Source organism: Podarcis pityusensis (assembly GCF_964106645.2).
Source record: "Podarcis pityusensis genome assembly, chromosome: 6".
NCBI classification, from domain to species: Eukaryota; Metazoa; Chordata; class Lepidosauria; order Squamata; family Lacertidae; genus Podarcis; species Podarcis pityusensis.
Window position 1 is genome coordinate 9,519,038 of NC_138030.1, and position 19,112 is coordinate 9,538,149.

Here is a 19,112-nt window from a genome sequence, read left to right on the forward strand (position 1 = left end):
CATGTGGATTTCGCTGGCCCCTTTCAGGGGAAAACATTCTTCATAGTGGTGGACTCCTACACCAAATGGCTGGAAGTCGCACTGGTACCGTCCACTTCCACGTCCGCAGCCATCCGGGTACTACGCAGGCTGTTTGCAACCCACGGGCTCCCTGACACTCTCGTCTCAGACAACGGGACTGCATTTACGTCAGGAGAATTCCAAACCTTCACAGCGCAGAACGCCATCCGCCACATCCGTTCGGCGCCGTTCCACCCTGCCACCAATGGCCAAGCAGAACGCATGGTGCGGACCACCAAGGACACCCTTCGCCGCATGACGCAAGGGGACTGGGAGTACCGCCTTGCCACATTCCTTCTAGCACAGCACAGCACCCCCAGCTCAACGACTGGCCGGAGCCCCGCTGAACTACTAATGGGTCGGCGCCTTGCAATCAGATTGGACCGCCTTCACCCCGATAGAGCTCAGGATGAGGTAGTGGTGGGGGAAGGCAGGAACCCCCGGACCTTCGAGGCCCAGGACCCAGTGTACGCAAAGAATTTTGGGGCAGGCCCAGCATGGGTACCCGCCACAATCACCAGGGTCACTGGCCCCGTGTCGTACGAGGTGCTAACGGATGGGGGGCAATGCTGGCGCCGCCACTGCGACCAGATACGGCGACGATTCCCGGGAGAAAACCAGGAGGAGGACAGGTCAGAGGAGTCCCAAGGGAACAGCGGGGCAGTGAGGCCCATAGAGCAGGAGGGGCCAGCAGGAGAGGCAGAATCAGTAAATACAGAGAGGACCCGTGAGGCCGAAAGGACACCGGAACCAGAACCACGACTGAGCGAGCCGGTTGCACCAGACCAAACAGCCGCATCACAGCCAGCATCCTTGGAACACGAGCCAGAACCCGGAGCCCGGACCAGGGAACACCTCAGGCCACAACGCACACGTAGGCCGCCGGCATACCTTGAGGACTATGAATGCGACCTCCCGGGCAGGACTGGAACTTAGAGGGGAGGGGTGTTATGTACTGAGTTGAATAGGATCCAAACTGTAGCAGTCTGATTGGTCCTAGAACAATAGGATCCAAAAGGCAGCAGTCTGATTGGTCCTAGAACAATAGGATTCAGAATGCAGCAGTCTGATTGGTCCTAGAACAATGCAGCAGTATGATTGGTTGGCAGGAACCACCCAATCCTGCTCCAGATAGAAGTGAATCCACAACCTGATTGGCTTACAGTAGAATTCCAGAATTAGCCAATCATGTGCAGCCCATTGTGTAAATAATGTATATAAAGCAGATACTGTGAGGGGACATTTATTCATTCCTCCTCACCACTATGAGCTGAATAAAGAGCATGAAATCACTTTGCGACTCTGAGTATATTTCATTATGTTAAAGGACTAAGATAAAAACAAAGAGGGAAAGAAATTGCTGAATTAATTAACTGAATTGGAATACAAAAAAGGGAGGTGTGAGGAGGTCAGGGAAACAAGGAAATGAATGTAAGGTATGGAAAGACTGATGTATTTTTTAAGTGTTTTTTATCTTTTTTCTGTATTTTGTATTTTGTATTTTATTTTTTCTTTTGTCTTTCTTTCTTTTTTCCTTTTTTTTTAATTCATGTAATTCTTTTCTTTGAAACCTTAATAAATATCATTTTTTTAAAAAAAAAGATCTTGAAGGTTATTGTCTGCCTGCAAGATCTTTCTGCCAAATCTGAAACGCCAGAACACATACCATATTTTTTGCTCCATAAGACACACTTTTTTCCTCCTAAAAAGTAAGGGGAAATATCTGTGCATCTTATGGAGCAAATGTGTGGTCGATATAGATTATCTGCCTAAAAACTAGAAACGGCTCCCTTTCCTTTCCTAAAGAAGCTGCAGAACTGTGAGCTGAACCCCATAAAAACAGGATTTTTTTCCCTTTGCAAAGTAAGCTCAACAACTTTGAGCTGATCCTCAAAAAGGGGGCTTTTCCCCTTTGCAAAAGAAGCTGCACAACTGTGATCTGATCCCCCCCCCAAATGGAGCTTTCCCCCTTTCCTCCTCTAAAAACTAGGTGCATCTTATGGTCAGGTGCATCTTATGGAGCGAAAAATATGGTAAACAGCTGTTGCAGGTGGAACCACCATAAAAAGTGACACGAGGGTTGCCACCCAATTCTGCCCCAGGAAAGGGCCATAGCTCAGTGGTAGACCATCTGCTTTGAATGCAGAAGGTTCCAGGTTCAGTCCCTGGCATCTCCAGGTGGAACTGGGAGAGATTCCTGTCTGAAACCCATGAGAGCCACTGCCAGTCAGCATAGGTGACACTAAGCTTGATGATCCAATGGTCTGACTTGGTGCAAGGAAACTTTCCATGTTCCTGTGCCTCAAAATGGAAATTTGGGTATAATCTAGGGTTTGGTACCAAAACCTTTGGCACAAAATTTCAAGATCCTCATTGCTTCTCGGAGGTATGACTACTCCAATTTATTCCGCTATGCTTTTTGTCTTTAGTATTGCATCCCCTCTTTGTTATCATGGACAGGTATTTCACTTACTGTTGCACTGCATTGTGGACTTTGTAGTCTATGTTAGAGAAAATTTTCAGCATGCAAAGCAGTTGTGATCAAAGTGTGTACATGGGTGAAGACATCTGAGCCCTGTATAATGTTTGAGACAATAAACAGACAAACGGAGACAGCATAAAGGGAATCACTTGGATTTGAATGGCACACACAAAAAATATATTTCACTCTAGATTAAAGATGGTTGGATCAATCTATTTCTACTCTGCGTCACTTTTGCCGTCCTCATTCCTAAGTCCATTCCACCCTGTTTCTGCATTAATCTATTTTTAACATCCCCATGAAAATTTGCATATAAATACATATTTAAACAGTGCTTTTAAAATATTTTCTTAGAAAATACTCATTTAAAAGTATATTTTCTTTCAAATATGCATTTCTGAATGTATTTTATCTCAAAGTACCTATTTTAAAATGCATTATACAGAGAAATAACCAAGAACTTCCAACCCACATATTAGTTGGAAAAGCATCAATCAAGTTGGTTTGTATTGCGATTCACAATGATCAAATTCCTCAGGGATCCCTACCCTGGATATGGTAGGATGTTCACTGTTAAGTCCTGCCTGGAGATGTTGCTCACCCTTGTCCTGAACTGCTTTACTCCGAAGACACACCAAAGTCTGAGCACTTTTCTTTGGAGTCGCTCCAAGAGCAGCCCCACATAGAGCACATCGCATCAGCAAAGCCTGAAGGTCACAAAAGCACTGAAATGGGCTTTTTCCATCAGATGGATTGGGGTGAGAAGCATTCCTAGCTGAGCACCTATGGGGACGCAGTTGTCACACCCAAATTGCAAACTCGTCTCTCTTTAAAATAAAATCCCCCCAAACAGCTCGCACCTGATCTACAAAACAAGAATAGCGTCCCAATTTCACTCGTCTTTAAAAAGGTACAAAAGGCAACCACTTTCATACATCATTAACTCGAACATATCCAGCTTGGAATCAAGAAGTCAAAAAGTATTTCTTGGTATCCATTAGTCTCCAGTTCACTTTTGACCTTACAAGTGGCGTCCATTGCTCACTTTTCACTGAGGCCAGGCAGGCTGGAGGGGAGTCATTTTATAGTGCAATGAAAAGCTTTCTTTTCTTTTTTCCTTTTTCTATCCCTGATCAAGGGAAGTGGTGGAGGTGCGGGGAGAAAGGGAGCATCCGCTGCTATTTGTACCTGGGTTTGTATATTACAGCTGGTACATTTCGCTGGGTGCCTGTTACTTAAAGTCTGGGAGCCACTGGGGTAGAAAATATAAATGCTTTTGTGGTTGTAAGTGCTCTTCCGCAAACCGTCTCATCAGATTAAACCAGAGAGGGAGGTGGAAAAGGGAAGTTTCTGGGGATGCAGGCAAGATGTGCCTTCCTTCTCTTCTCATCATGGCCTGGGTGCAAGAAAGTCGAATGTAGAAAGCAAGAGCTTTCTTTGGTTTAAGTGAGCAGTGAAGGCTGCTCCAAGACATTTTGCTGCCTGTGACAGAGCAATAAATGCCTCTCCTAAATCCCCAGTTAAGAATAGTACTTGCAGATGGTGGACAAAGTCCATTCATTTTATATTTAAAGGTAAACTAACAAAATTTTCCAGTAGTGATGTATGGAAGTGAGAGCTGGACCATAAAGAAGGCTGACTGCCGAAGAATTGATGCTTTTGAATTATGGTGCAGGAGGAGACTCTTGAGAGTCCCATGGACTGCAAGAAGATCAAACCTATCCATTCTGAAGGAAATCAGCCCTGAGTGCTCACTGGAAGGACAGATCCTGAAGCTGAGGCTCTAATACTTTGGACACCTCATGAGAAGAGAAGACTCCCTAGAAAAGACCCTGATGTTGGGAAAGATTGAGGGCACAAGGAGAAGGGGACGACAGAGGACAAGATGGTTGGACAGTGTTCTTGAAGTTACCAGCATGAGTTTGACCAAACTGCGGGAGGCAGTGGAAGACAGGAGTGCCTGGCATGCTCTGGTCCATGGGTTCATGAAGAGTCAGACACGACTAAATGACTGAACAACAACAAAATGTTGCAGTTTTTGAAACAATGCGACAATTGGGAAACAGGCATCCTACAAAATTCACACTGCTGTGAATTTTGCAGTGGAGTTGCACAGTCAAGTAATGCATCTGCTAGAGTAAAATGTGCATTAAATGCATGTATTAGTGAAAACAGTACACAAAAAAATGCATTGTATTAAGGTGTACTTCAGGGGGAAAAACATACAAAACTTTGCTTATGATAAATATATACACACATTGCTGATAAATTTGCATGTGGACTTCCCCCCCCCCCAAAAAAATATTACAGACTGATTTAGAAATATGGAGGACTAAATTTAAGATTGGAAAAAATGAGAAATTGGGAGAAAATGCGAACGACATTTTATTTCAGATCAGTAGGCAGAGCAAACATAGTCCACCCTATTATACTAACTGCCTCCTACATGTCATAGGACCAAATACGTATATGGGCTTGCATACCCAAAGTGAGGCAAGGCTAGAGACAAGTATTTACTATAATTGCAGCCTGTGATGCCTAATGTTAGTCATACTTAGCAAACCCTTAGCAAACAATGGGACTCCTCTGGGTCTGCAATGAGGATGACTAACATTGAATATCAATCAAAATATATCATGCTTTTATTCATGTCTTGTGTTGTTATTTTTAACCATGAGGTATTACTTGTGTAGCCTGATCCACTCCAGAGGAGCAGACATATGGGGATGGGGGTTGTTGGCTCCTGCCGTTCCCCCATCAATTGCCACCTGAGGCAGATGCTTCATTTTGTCCAATGGCAGTGATAAGGAGGCTAGAAGCATTTAATTCAAACACTGATGTCACCAAATGATTCTTGATGCCCAGAAACCCTCTGATCTTGAGTAATGCATTGAGTAATGCTTGAGTAGTGCAAACTTGTGTTGTGCTGAATCTTTTGGCTCAGGTTTTGCACCACCCACCCACCAAAACCCCTCGGTGCATTTTTTTTTTTAAAAAAAACAACCTGACCCCCGCTTCCAGCTGCCTGCAGAAGCAAGAGGCTTTCCGCAGCCTTCTGGCTGGCTGTGCTTCTTGGAATGCCTATAGGAAAAATGCTACATGATGTACTATCCCTCCCATAGGCAGTCCAGAAACTGCAGCCAGCTGGGCAGCTATAGAGAGGCCTGTTCCCCTGCGAACAATTGAGCGTTGTGGTTCTGGCCCACTCCCACCAGGTGTTTTATATTTTTTTTATAAAAAAAAAGATAGGATGGGGGGGGGGCCCAGACGACTCGTAAAGTTAAGGAATGTCACTGAGTCATAAAGAAGGCCGATCGCCGAATAATTGATGCTTTTGAATTCTGGTGCTGGAGGAGACTCTTGAGAGTCCCATGGACTGCAAAAAGATCAAACCTATCCATTCTGAAGGAAATCAGCCCTGAGCGTTCACTGGAAGGACAGATCCTGAAGCTGAGGCTCCAGTACTTTGGCCACCTCATGAGATGAGAAGACTCCCTGGAAAAGACCCTGATGTTGGGAAAGATGGAGGGCACAAGGAGAAGGGGATGACAGAGAATGAGATGGTTGGACAGTGTTCTTGAAGCTACGAACATGAGTTTGACCAAACTGTGGGAGGCAGTGGAAGACAGACGTGCCTGGCGTGCTCTAGTCCATGGGGTCACGAAGAGTCAGACATGACTAAACGACTAAACAACAACAAAGTAGCAAACTTCTCTGTAAATGGCAAACATTTCTCTGGCTCACTCCCCAACCCCTGCCCCTCAAAGTAGCAGAAAACTACACACACACCCCAATTTCTGCAGGTGCTGATTTTTGTATCAACTCTAAAAACATTCCTGCCCATCTCCCCTTGCAGATACTTCCACTTCTCTAAACCCTGAAATTGTGTGGGTCTTTATTGCTGATTGGTTCCTCGTTCCAAGCTAGACCCATCTCACCCAGCCAGGCTATTTTTCAGCCATTCACTCAAAGAGTCGTGGGATTCAACATTAGATACTTCAGCAAAGCTGTTGCTTGTTTGAGAGAGTTATCCACAGCAGCTGAGTGTGTTGCTTCCCCCCTGCAGAAGTGAAAAATAAAAAAGATATCTGTGGCACCCTTAGTCTTTAAAAGATGTTGCAGAAAATGATGAAATGATTGAGGGGATCAGGGCCATTTTGCTGCCTGGGGTGGAGCAGCAGAACATATCCAGACCTCCCTCAAGGTGCATAGCACCCAAGACTGAGCACATCCTCCCTAGCAGTGGAAGTACAATAATTTCAAATTAAATGAATATTTATTGCCCTTTCGTGACGCAAAACATCTGCTGCCTAAGGCAGCTGCTTCATTCTGCCTAACGCTTTTCTTTCTCTCTGGACTGAAGACAGGAGGCAAGAGTGAAGAGGTCATCACCCAGTCACTGGGTGTGAACAGAGCCAGTGTGACATAGTTGATAAAGTGTTGGAATAGGACTTGGGAGACCAGGGTTCGAATCTCCACTCCGCCATGACACTCACTGGGTGAGCCTGGGCCATTCACTCACTCTCTGCCTAGCCTACTTCACAAGGTTGTTGTGATAAGAAAATGGGGAGGAGAAGAGCTCCTTGGAGGAATGGTGGGATATAAAGGAAGGAAGGAAGGAAGGAAGGAAGGAAGGAAGGAAGGAAGGAAGGAAGGAAGGAAGGAAAGAGCCAGAAAATGTGTCCCAAGGCAAACTCAAGTCCAAAACAATGAGGCCTAAAAACTTGCTTCTAAAGCAAACAGAACTGAGGTGTGCTGGAGCTTTAACTCTGCTCTAGAAACGAGCCTTTCTGTGTAAAAGTCTGCATGTGCAAAAATTGCCAGAGACCTACAGCCATGACTATAATTCCTTCAGCGGCATGATCCTTCAGATCACAACTGTTTTACCCTGTTTGCAATTTGATCTCTGCAGTGGCTCACACGGCAGGAGGCAGCTAAGTTTTCATTAAGGCTAAAGAGCCCGTTGCTTCTCTCAGACAGTGATGAAGCTGCAGTGAGCTCCCTCTCCTGCCTTTCGCCGATGTTCCTCGCAGGGTGGAATGAAGCTTGCGGGAAGAGATTAACAAACTGGTGGTAACTCTGCCGTTGTTGTTCAGCCTGACAAGAGGTTCCTCAAAACTCGGCCGAGAGGGAATGAGCCAGACAAAAGGACTCCCTCTTGTTCATCAATCTTCCAGCCTTGCTCATCAAGACAGGTCACTTTCCCCTCAGACTTGGCTTCCCACAGTCTGGTTTTGCTTAAACAGACTGTCCTAGGGATCACTTGCCTTCTTCCCAAAGGCTTGATGGTTTTCCTCAGGGACAGGGTGAGCAAAATGTCAAACAGCTGCCACAGATGTTCTCACTCTGTCCCATCACTGGGGCCCCTCAGGGAACCAGATTTCCCTGATGCCTGTCAGGTCTTCACCTTGACGTAGTTGCCTTTTGTTTGAGGTTCTGTGCTCCCAATTTGGACATCAAGCATCAAATCTTTCCATGATCCCACCCAAACATTTTACAATGAAGATGAGAACACTCATGTAGTTATATAACACACACAACAACAACAACAACAACAACAACAACAACAACAACTAACATTGCTTGAATATTCCCCTTCCCCTTCTAGGATCAAACATTCTCTCAACATCCTGTATATATTTACCAGCCTTGTGCTGTATTAAAAGCAAAGGCCTTACTTGTTCCTTGCATAGAGGCATTCCAGAAAGATGTCATTTCCCTAGAATACATTTTCTGCAAACCACGTTCAGGTTTTAGTCCAATCAAGTGCTATACCAAATGTTGTGAAATACATTATGGACCGTTTAGATGGGGGAGGTGGAACTTGCTGGTTATGAATTGAGTCAACACAAGTTTACCCATCACCGTCACAAAGTACTTAGTGATTGTGTGCAAATAAATCATTTGTTTCATTTATTAATCACTTCCTCGGAAACGCCTCCAAGGGATTTCACAATACAGTGGAACCTCAGGTTGCGAACGTGATCCATGCGGGAGGCACATTCGCAACCTGCAGCATTCACAACCTGCAGCACCGCGTCTGCACATGCGTGGGTCGCAATTCGGCACTTCTGCACATGCGCAAAGCGCAATTTAGCGCTTCTGCACATGCAAGAGAGCCGAAACCTGGAAGTAACCCATTCCGGTACTTTCGGGTTCAGCGCGGTGCACAACCCGAAAACACGTAACCTGAAGCGTCAGTAACCCGAAGTACCACTGTACAATAAAAACATATGTGAAAAACAGTAAGTATGAAAACAATTCAGAATGATTCCATATATAGAAATAGTTCAGACAAATACATATATAAAGACACACACACACACCACAGAAGCCGGCTGGGATAAAAATCCACCTAGAAGTCTTGTTGAAATAGGAAAGTCACTGGCAATTGCAGAAAGGGAAGGTATGGCGTCGCTTGTCTGATATGTAATGGGGGAGATTTCAAAAGGGTAGGTGCCACACACTAAAGGCCCAATTCCAACACAGTGTGGAATGGACTTCCTGATAAAATGGTATCTGTAGCATTGTCTCCTAGAGTACAAAGTGGTTGATCGGGTATCTAAGAGATGAAACCATCTTTTAGGTATCTTAGTCCCAAGCTGTATTGTGCGTTGTACACCAGTACCAACCCCAGTACATAGCCCAATAAAGGTACATGTATATTCACTAGGGCAGGGATCAGGAGCGCTGACTCCTAGGAGCCAAACCCTTTGGGGGGCCCTTAATACATGTTTGTGGGGGATTGCCTCCTCCCAATGTTAAACAAAATCGTGCCAGGTCAGGGGAGCCAGGAACATGATGGCATTGAGACTGTAGTGGGCAGCTTCTTCTCCTCCTTCTCCTGCCATGGAGGGGAAGGAAGGGGGAAGCAGAACCCACATGGTGGCGATGGCAGGAGAAGGAGCTGCCAGTCACTGTAGCCATGCTGCTGCCACGTTCCTGCCTCCTCCTACCTGGCACAACTTCCTATCACAATGTCATCACCCATGTGATCTCACCCACACAATGTTACGCATGATGTCACGAGTGCGACATTGAGCCCCACTCCCCATCTCCCTTACAAGTCGGCGCCTCTTGCAGAGATGTGGAACCTGTGGACCTCCAGGTCTTGTTGGACTCCAGTTCTCATCAGTCCCAACTCTTCTTCTTCTTCAATTACTCGTAGCCGAGTAAGATTGTCTTCCATAAACACGGTTTTAGCAATGAGTCCGTAAGTGACTGTGGAGGCCAATTCTGGATCCACACGTCCTTCCATAGTGGGGACATTGGTTTCCGGGCAGGAGTTGATCACGGTGTGGATTTGCCTAGCATGCCTTCCTCTTAGCATGTTTCTCCCTTGCGCCCTGAGTTTGAGTGTCTTCAAAGCCCAGGACACCTTTGGTAAAGGCTGTTCTCCAATTGGGGCACTCGCAGGCCAGTGTTTCCCAATTGTCAGTGTTTATATTACATTTTTTAAAATTTGCCTTGAGACAATCTTTGAACCTCTTTTGTTGACCACCAGCATTACGCTTTCCATTTTTAAGTTCAGAATAGAGTAGTTGCTTTGGAAGACGATACTCAGGCATCTGTACAACATGACCAGTCCAATGAAGTTGATGTTGAAGAATCTTTGCTTCAACACTGGTGATCTTTGCTTCTTCCAGTACACTAGCATTAGTTTGCCTGCCTTCCCAAGTGATGTGTGGGAGTATAGCAACAACTGGAGGCCCACAGGTCCCCCACTTCTACACAAGTGTCCTACCTATCTCAGAATTGCAACATTTGGGCAGCAATCCTATTCACTCTTATTAGGGATCAAGCCCTACTGAAGTCAGTGGGACTTAGCAAGTATGGATAGAACTGCACTGTAAGAAACCCTATAAAGTTTATGAACTTCAGCTTAAATTCACATTCTAACCAGGGAAATTTGAGCTTAAATTTGTGGACTAAATTCAATTTCAGCACTCATATGTGTGTGTACAATTTGCCTTTTGATATCCCAGTAATTCCAAATTTGGGGAGACTTTGCATTTAAATTCCAAATCTGCTCTCTTGGGCAGATTTGAAATGCCAGCAACACTCAATTCTAGGAGCCTTAGTTTGGTCAGAACTGAGTATACAGTGGTACCTCGGGTTAAGAACTTAATTCGTTCTGGAGGTCTGTTCTTAACCTGAAACTGTTCTTAACCTGAAGCACCACTTTAGGTAATGGGGCCTCCTGCTGCCGCTGTGCCACCACTGCATGATTTCTGTTCTCATCCTGAAGCAAAGTTCTTAACCCAAGGTACTATTTCTGTTTTAGCGGAGTCTGTAACCTGAAGCGTATGTGTCAGGGAACTGCCATCGGAGCTAGAGGCGGAGGGAAGGCTCCAAAGGGATGCAGGAGAGGGTCCCAGTAGGGAGAGAGGCAGCCCATCTGCTGGGGAAGGAAATCAGCGTAACACCAGTGGAGAAGGGGGGCAGGTGGGGGAATCTGGGAGGAGGCTCCAAGACTCTTCGCTGGAGACCAGCGGAGAGAGTACGGGTACTCCGCTGCCCACACCCTCCCTGTGCAGAATACTTCCGCGCAGGGAGAGTAGGAGGAGACTTGGCGTCAAACAACTTTTATGCTGGAAAAGGTTTAAGAAACGCCCACTGACGGATTCTGCCAGCGACTGAGACAGTCACGATGCTGGAGGCTGCTCAGTCAGAAAGGGTTAACCAGGTAACCTAGCCAGGAGTGGCGGCAACTTACACACAAGCAACCCCTAAACCCATTACAGTATGTAACCTGAAGCGTATGTAACCCGAGGTACCACTGTATAACACATGCCATTTCATATAAAAGGAGAGTTTGCACTGCCTTGACCGAAACCACTGCAATGGTGTTGGTAAGGCAATACTAAAACTACATATGTGCCCTACATTTCAGGCATGTTTAAAGCACATGACTTCCTCCAAAGACTCCTGGGAAATGTAGTTGGCCCCTCGTGGCACTACAATTCCCAGCACCCTTACCAAACTAGCTCAGTTCAGTTCTCACACTGAAAACAAACTCCTAGGCTCAGAGTGTGCCCCAAAGCGCACACACACTTTTTATTTGGATTAAATGCAAAGTCTTCAACTCCCTCTCCCCATATACTCACCCTAGCTCACTCATTCTGTGTGTGCCCTTTTAAAAAGTATTTTTGACTTCCTTTCTAAGAGTAATTCACAAGAAATGCATATATATATGGGGGGAGAGAAAATGATGAATTGTTTATGACCAGATCATTTATTAATTCCTATTTGGCTGAAATAATTCCTGCCGAGATGAAGGTAAAAACAAAATTAAAATTAATAATCCCTCTCCGCACACATAAAGGCCAGTCCTTGCCGCCGCCGCCACCTCTCAGTCCTCAAGCACTATTTTTATCCCCCAATACGGTAAATGTCTTTCAACGTGAAAGCAAGGTTCTCCTCGGAAATCAATTTGAAAGCATCCTGGAGAGGGTGGGCTGGGTGGAGGTGATGGAAGGGAGCGGGTAAGAGCGATTGCAACACGTAGTTTGATGGCCTGGGATGTATGATTTGGTTTGCCTTTGACTGCAGGATGCATGCGACGGGCTCAGCGCGGCTGTAAACTGAAACCGGCCAAATGGCATTATAGCCCATCTGAATGTTCGCTGGGATATATCAGGCCTTGGTGACAGCTGTAACTTACTGAAATGGTCAATTGAGAGAGCCGGGCTTATCTAGTTACATGTAGGCTGATTCTACTTCATCCAGCATTCATCCCTTAATATAACTTCCCAGCTTCAGTTAACCGGATTTTGATGTGTAATTTTTTAAGAAAGAAAGAAAGAAAGAAAGAAAGAAAGAAAGAAAGAAAGAAAGAAAGAAAGAAAGAAAGAAATATACTTCCTATTTATTCCCCTAAAAGGAAATTCAGTGTCTCTACCCATGGACACACTTAAATAATTTGCAGTGAAACTCTATTTGAGTCTAGAAATTCCCATTAAGTTCTTTGGGACTGACTCTGAGCTAAGTGTGTATTTGTGTATTGCAGGGGTAGACAACCTGTGGCCCTTCAGATATTGTTTGGACTGCAGCTTCCATCGACCTTGACTGTTGGCCATACTGGCTGGGGCTGATGGGATCTGGAGTCTGGTGGGATTTGATGGGATAGCTCAGTCAGTAGAGCATGAGACTCTTAATCTCAAGGTCATAGCTTCGAGCCCCACGTTGGGCAAAAGATTCCAGCATTTTAAAAGTAGCCCATAGATCAAAACTGTAAGGGTAGGGTAACATAAGGGTCAGACTGAGTACAAACCAAAGGCCAGGCAGAACAGCTCTGTCTTGCAGGCCCTGTGGGAATATGTCAAGTCCCGCAGGGCTCTATTCTCTTGTGACAGAGCGTTCCACCAAGTCTTTTTTTTTTTTTTTTACATTTATATTTTTATTGGTTTACAAATACAAAAAAGAAAACAAAGTTGTACATTCGAACTTCTTAATTACCTCTTAATTCCATTCTTTTGACTTCCCTCAATTTGTCTGAACTTCCTTCATTTTATAACTTTTAACACAATCCTACTTATTGTTATTTATTCTGGTAGCTTCAATTCATTATTTATACTTATTATTAGATTTTCACATCACAGAGCTTCCTTAAAGCTTACAAACGTAATCTGGTTATCACTTAGTTTTTGCAAATATTGAATAAACTTCTCCCAATCTTCTGTAAATCTTTGATCTCGTCGATTCCGAATCCTTCCTGTCATTCTGTCCAATTCCGCATAGTCCATCATTTTGGCTCTCCAATCTTCTATCGTAGGCAGCTCCTCTTGTTTCCATTTCTGGGCCATCAATATTCTTGCTGCAGTCACTGCATATAAAAATAACTTTTTCTCTTTCTTGTTTATCTCATTCCCTGTAATACCAAGTAAAAACGCTTCTGGTTTCTTAGTAAATGTATATTTCAACATTTTCTTCAATTCATTATAAATCATTTCCCAGAAGCATTTTACCTTCTTACACTCCCAGCACATATTAAAGAAAGTGCCTTCCTTTTCTTTACATTTCCAACATTTGTTACTTATCTTATACATTTTTGCTAACTTTACGGGGGTAATATACCATCGATACATCATCTTCATAACATTTTCTTTTATAGCAGTACATGCAGTGAATCTTAAACCATCTTTCCACAGTCTATCCCATTCCTCCATTTGTATATTATGTCCTATATCTTTGGCCCAATCAATCATCACAGATTTTACCTCCTCATCCTTCGTATACCATTCCAGCAATATCTTATACATTTTTGCTAAGATCTTACAGTCATTATTTAATATGTCAGTCTGAAATTTGGATTCTTTATCAGCAAAGCCCCTTTCATTTAAATCTTTTCTAAACATCTCATTAATTTGAAAAAAAATGCAGCCAGTCATTCACATAATTCTTAACTTCTTCAAATGGTCTCATTTTCCATTTTCCTTCACTTTTACATATCAATTTCTCATATGTTACCCAACCCCCTGCCATATTGACTTTCTTCACGCTCATCGCTTCCAGCGGTGATAACCAATAAGGAGTTTTTTGTTCCAACAGATTTTTATATCTTTCCCATACTTCAATCAAGGACCTTCTTATAATATGATTTTCAAAACCTTTGTGGACCCGTTTCTTATCATACCACAAATACGTGTGCCATCCAAATCTATTATCAAAACCTTCTAAGTCTAACACATCCGTATCTTGTAATTTTATCCATTCCTTTAACCAACAGAGGCAAGATGCTTCATAATATAATTTCAGGTCTGGCAGGGCGAAGCCTCCTTTTTCTTTTGCATCTGTTAAAATCTTAAATTTTATCCTCGGCTTCTTACCCTGCCAGATATACCTTGAAATTTCTTTTTGCCAGTTTTTAAAAATTGCTGCCCCCTTGATTACTGGAACTGTTTGGAATAGAAATAACATCTTCGGTAGCACATTCATTTTTATCGTTGTAATTCTTCCCCAAAAAGAAAGTTTCATTCTTCCCCATACCTCAAGGTCCCTTTTAATCTTATTCCATGTTGGAACATAATTGTTCTGAAACAAGTCAATATTCCTGGGGGTTAACCAAACCCCTAAATATTTTACTTTCTTAACCACTTCTATCTCAGTTTGCTGCTGTAATCTATTAACTAACTCCTGATCAGTATTTTTAATCATTGCTTTGGTTTTTTTCTTATTCAACATAAATCCTGCCAATTGTCCAAACTTATCAATTTCTTTCAATACTTCCGATACTGTATTCATAGGATCTTCCAAGGTTAATACCAAATCATCTGCGAAAGCTTTAACCTTATATTCTTTTCTGCCCACCTTTACCCCTTTAATTTGCTCATTACTCCTGATTGCCCTTAAAAACACTTCTAAGACTGCGATGAACAACAATGATGATAAAGGACATCCCTGTCTTGTGCCCTTGGTTATCTTTATATTTTCTGTTGTCACATTATTAACTATCAATTTAGCTCTTTGGTCCATGTATATAGCCTTAATACCATTTAAAAACATTTGCCCTATTCCCATCATTTCAAAAAATTTTAACATAAATTCCCAATAAATATTATCAAAAGCCTTCTCAGCGTCAACAAATATTAACATAGCTTGTTTGTCATTTTTAACATTCAGATATTCCATCACATTAATTATATTTCTAATATTATCCTTCATTTGTCTGCCCGGCAGGAAACCCGCCTGATCTTTATGTATTAACTCCTTCAAAACTTTCTTCAATCTGTTTGCTAATATGTTTGCAAATAACTTATAATCATTGTTCAAAAGCGAGATCGGTCTGAAATTTTTAACTTGACTTAAATCAGAGTCTTGCTTGGGAATTAAAGTAATGTACGCTTCTTTCCATGTCTCTGGTATTTCTCTGTTTGCTAGAATGTTATTCATAACTTCTTTCAAAGGTACAAGTAGGATGTCCCTTAATTCTTTGTAATATCTTACACTCAGTCCATCTGGTCCCGGCATCTTTCCAGTTTTCATATCTTTTATTGCATTTCTAATCTCCTCAAATTCAGTCTTCTCATTTAAATTATCTCTTTCTTTTGTCGGAATTTTCTGCACCCCTTTCTCTTTTAAATATTCCTCTATTTTTTTTATATTGACCTTTTCTTTTCTCTTGTATAATTGTCGATAAAAGTCCACAAATCCTTTTCTTGTACCTTTCGGATCATCAATCTCTTTATTTTCCACTATTATTCTATGTATAGTATTTTGCTCTTTCCTTTTTTTTATCTGCCAAGCAAGCAATTTTCCCGATTTGTTTGCAAATTCAAAATTCCTTTGTCTCATTCTTTTAATATTACATTCCACTTCTTTATTAATTATCATTGCAAATTGTGCTTGTAAAGCTTTGATGTTGAGTTTAATTTTTTTGTCACCTGGGCTAGTAACCAATTTTTTCTCATTCTCCATTATCTGCTTTAAAATTTCTTTTTTCCCTTTTTCCCTTAGTTTGTTCTTAATTGAATTCTGTTGAATAAAGAATCCTCTCATTACTGCTTTACTAGCGTCCCAAACTGTAGTTATTTTTGTTCCCTGATTCATATTATTTAAAAAATAATCCTTCAAGCAGCTTTGTGCTTCTTCTGCAACTTTTTGATCACCAAAAAGATTTTCATTTAGTCTCCACCGGAAGGATTTTTCTTCATATCCTTTCAATATACATTTTATTGGGTTATGATCCGATAAAACCATTGGTTGAATTTCGATCTTTAAAATTCTTGATGTAAGCTCATTCGTTATCCAAATCTGATTGATTCTTGACATTGATTGGTTTGCCTCTGACTGGTAAGTAAATTGTTTTTCTAAAGGGTGTTTCAATCTCCAAATGTCTATTAAGTTGCAATTCTCTACCATTGAAAAAAAAGACTTTGGTAATTTCCCTTCTTTAGGTTTACCCACAAATCTTAGTCTGTCCATTTCCATCGACACAACTGCATTCATATCACCCATTATGATAATCTTTTGGTCCATATATTCAAATAATTTTTCTTCTAAATCTTTAAAAAAGTCCATTCTATTTTCATTTGGTGCATATACTCTGACAATTATTAATTTTTCTCCTTGCCATTTTACTTCCACAGCCACAATTCTGCCCTCCTCGTCTTTAAAGATTTGTTGAGCTTCTAATTTGTTTTTAATGTATAATACAACACCTCTCTTTTTAGTTTTCTCTGATGAAATAAATTCATTTCCTAGTTTTTTATTTATTAAAATTATTCGATGTTTTCTCATTACATGTGTTTCTTGTAAGCAAATAATGTCCAAGTTTTGTTCTTTTTAATAGTGTACAATTTTATTCCTCTTCTTTTTCTCGTTCAAACCTTTAACATTCCAAGACCATAATTTCAACACCATATTGAATTCTTATTAATTTTAAAATATAAGTCTTTAAATTTTATTTCTCCTCCCTTTCTTCTCCCTCCTCTCCCTCTTCCTCTGATTCTTGTGAAGCTCCTCCTCCAGCTCCTGCTTCTGCCAGTGCTGCTCCTTCTTCTTCTCTTCCAAGCTCTTTATATCTTCTTAAAAATTTGTCCATTTCGTCCAATCTTGTTATCCTGTGTTTCTTTCCTTTATATGCAAATGAGACTCCTTCTGGGAATTCCCATCTGAACTCAATTTTGTATTTCCTCAGAGCTTGCACCAGCTGTTGGTATTGGTTCCGTTTTTTTAACAGCCGAAGTGGGACGGCTTTAAAAATAATTATGTTGGCTCCATCAATGTTCAATCTTTTCTCCCTATTCTATTGTAAAATTAAATTTCTCATTTCTCGATCTTTAAATATAACCAAACAGTCTCCTGGAAATTTCTTAGCCTTCGTTGTTCTCACTTTAATTCTGAAAGCATTTTGTACTGGCATTGCAACGTCCTCTTCCTGCATCTCCAACCATATAACAATTTCTCTTATCAATTTCTCCTTTATCTCTTCTCCTTGGGCTTCTGGCACCAGTCTAAGTCTCAAATTATTCTCCTTCTGTCTCAGTTCATTCATCGCAATAGCATCCCAAAGTTCTTCTTGTGTCTTATTAACTTCAGCTACTTCTGCTTTAATTTTCTCTTCTTGCTTTTTAATCTCCTTGACTTCCGTTTTAACTTTTTTGGCCCCTTCTTCCAGATTTTGCGTCCGTTTTATCATATCTTTCATCTGCCCCTTCATTTCCTTAACTGTTTCATCAATTTTTTCCACTGTAACATCTATCTTTTTGTCCACCAGCTCCAATTTAGTTTCAATATTTCCACCAAGTCAGGGCCAGTACTGAAAAGGCCCTGGCCCTAGTTGAGACCAATCTAACCACCTTGTGACTTGGGACCTCCAAAGTGTTGTCATTTGTGGACCTTAAGGTCTTCTGTGGGACATACCAGGAGAGGCGGTCCTGTAGGTACGTGGGTCCTAGGCCACATAGGGCTTTAAAGGTCAAAACCAGCACCTTAAACCTGACCCTGTATTCCACCAGGAGTCAGTGCAGTTGGTAAAGCACTGGATGAATGTGATCCCGCGTCAAGGACCCCGTAAGGAGCCTCGCTGCGGCATTCTGCACCTGCTGGAGTTTCTGGGTCAGCTTCAAGGGCAGCCCTGCGACAATAATCAAGCCTGGAGGTGACCATCGCATGGATCACTGTGGCCAGATCAGGGCGAGAAAGATAAGGGACCAACTGCTTAATATGGCAGAGATGGAGAAATGCCACGTTTGCTGTCGCTTCAACCTGCGTCTCCGTGGAAAGGGAGGCATCAAAGGTTACACCCAAGCTCTTGACACTGGAGGAGTAGCAAATCATTCAGGGAAAGGGGTGAAGGTCATAGCAGTGATTCCACATCCCAACTGCCTGTATGCTGTGAAGGTCACATCCAACCTATACAACTGAAGCACATTTAATGCACATTTGAAGCACATGCTCCCCTCAAGAATCCTGGGAGCTGTTGTCTACCCCTCACAGAGCTATAATACCCAGCACCTGTAGCAAACTACAGTTCCCATGATAGTTTGCTTCTGTGAGCAGCCTGGCTGTTGCATTCTGCACTAGCTGCAGCTTGTAGACCAGATATGTATGGTGTACCTATGGTGCGGAGGTGATCCAGGAGTGCCATCTCCTAGGGGCCAAGCCATTTTGGAGGGGCCCTACATTTCAGGAGGGGATCCTGGGGCCTCCAATGTTCAAAGGGGATGGAGGAGGCCAAGGGTGAAGTTGAGTGCAGTGCAGCTTCAGTGGACAGCTTCTCCTCCTTCTCCTGCTGTTGCAGAAGGGAAGGAGTGGGGAAACAGCCCCCAGCCAGTGGCAGCAGCAAGAGGAGGACGAGGAGCTGCCGGCCATTGAAACCATGCTGCCACCACATTTGGCTCCACCCCCTGGCTCCTCCCAACATCCTGATGTCACACACATGATGTCGCCGTCCCCCATTCTCCCTGGGAAGTTGCCGCCTCTGATGTCATCCAATTTGTTGATTGAAGCTCCTTGGGGCAGACATCTCCCCCCTCACTTTATACACTGCTATGTATGCCTACTGGTGTTGCAAATTACCACACCCTGTGGGCTATGTGCCCATCTAGGACCTTCTACCCCAGTGTGT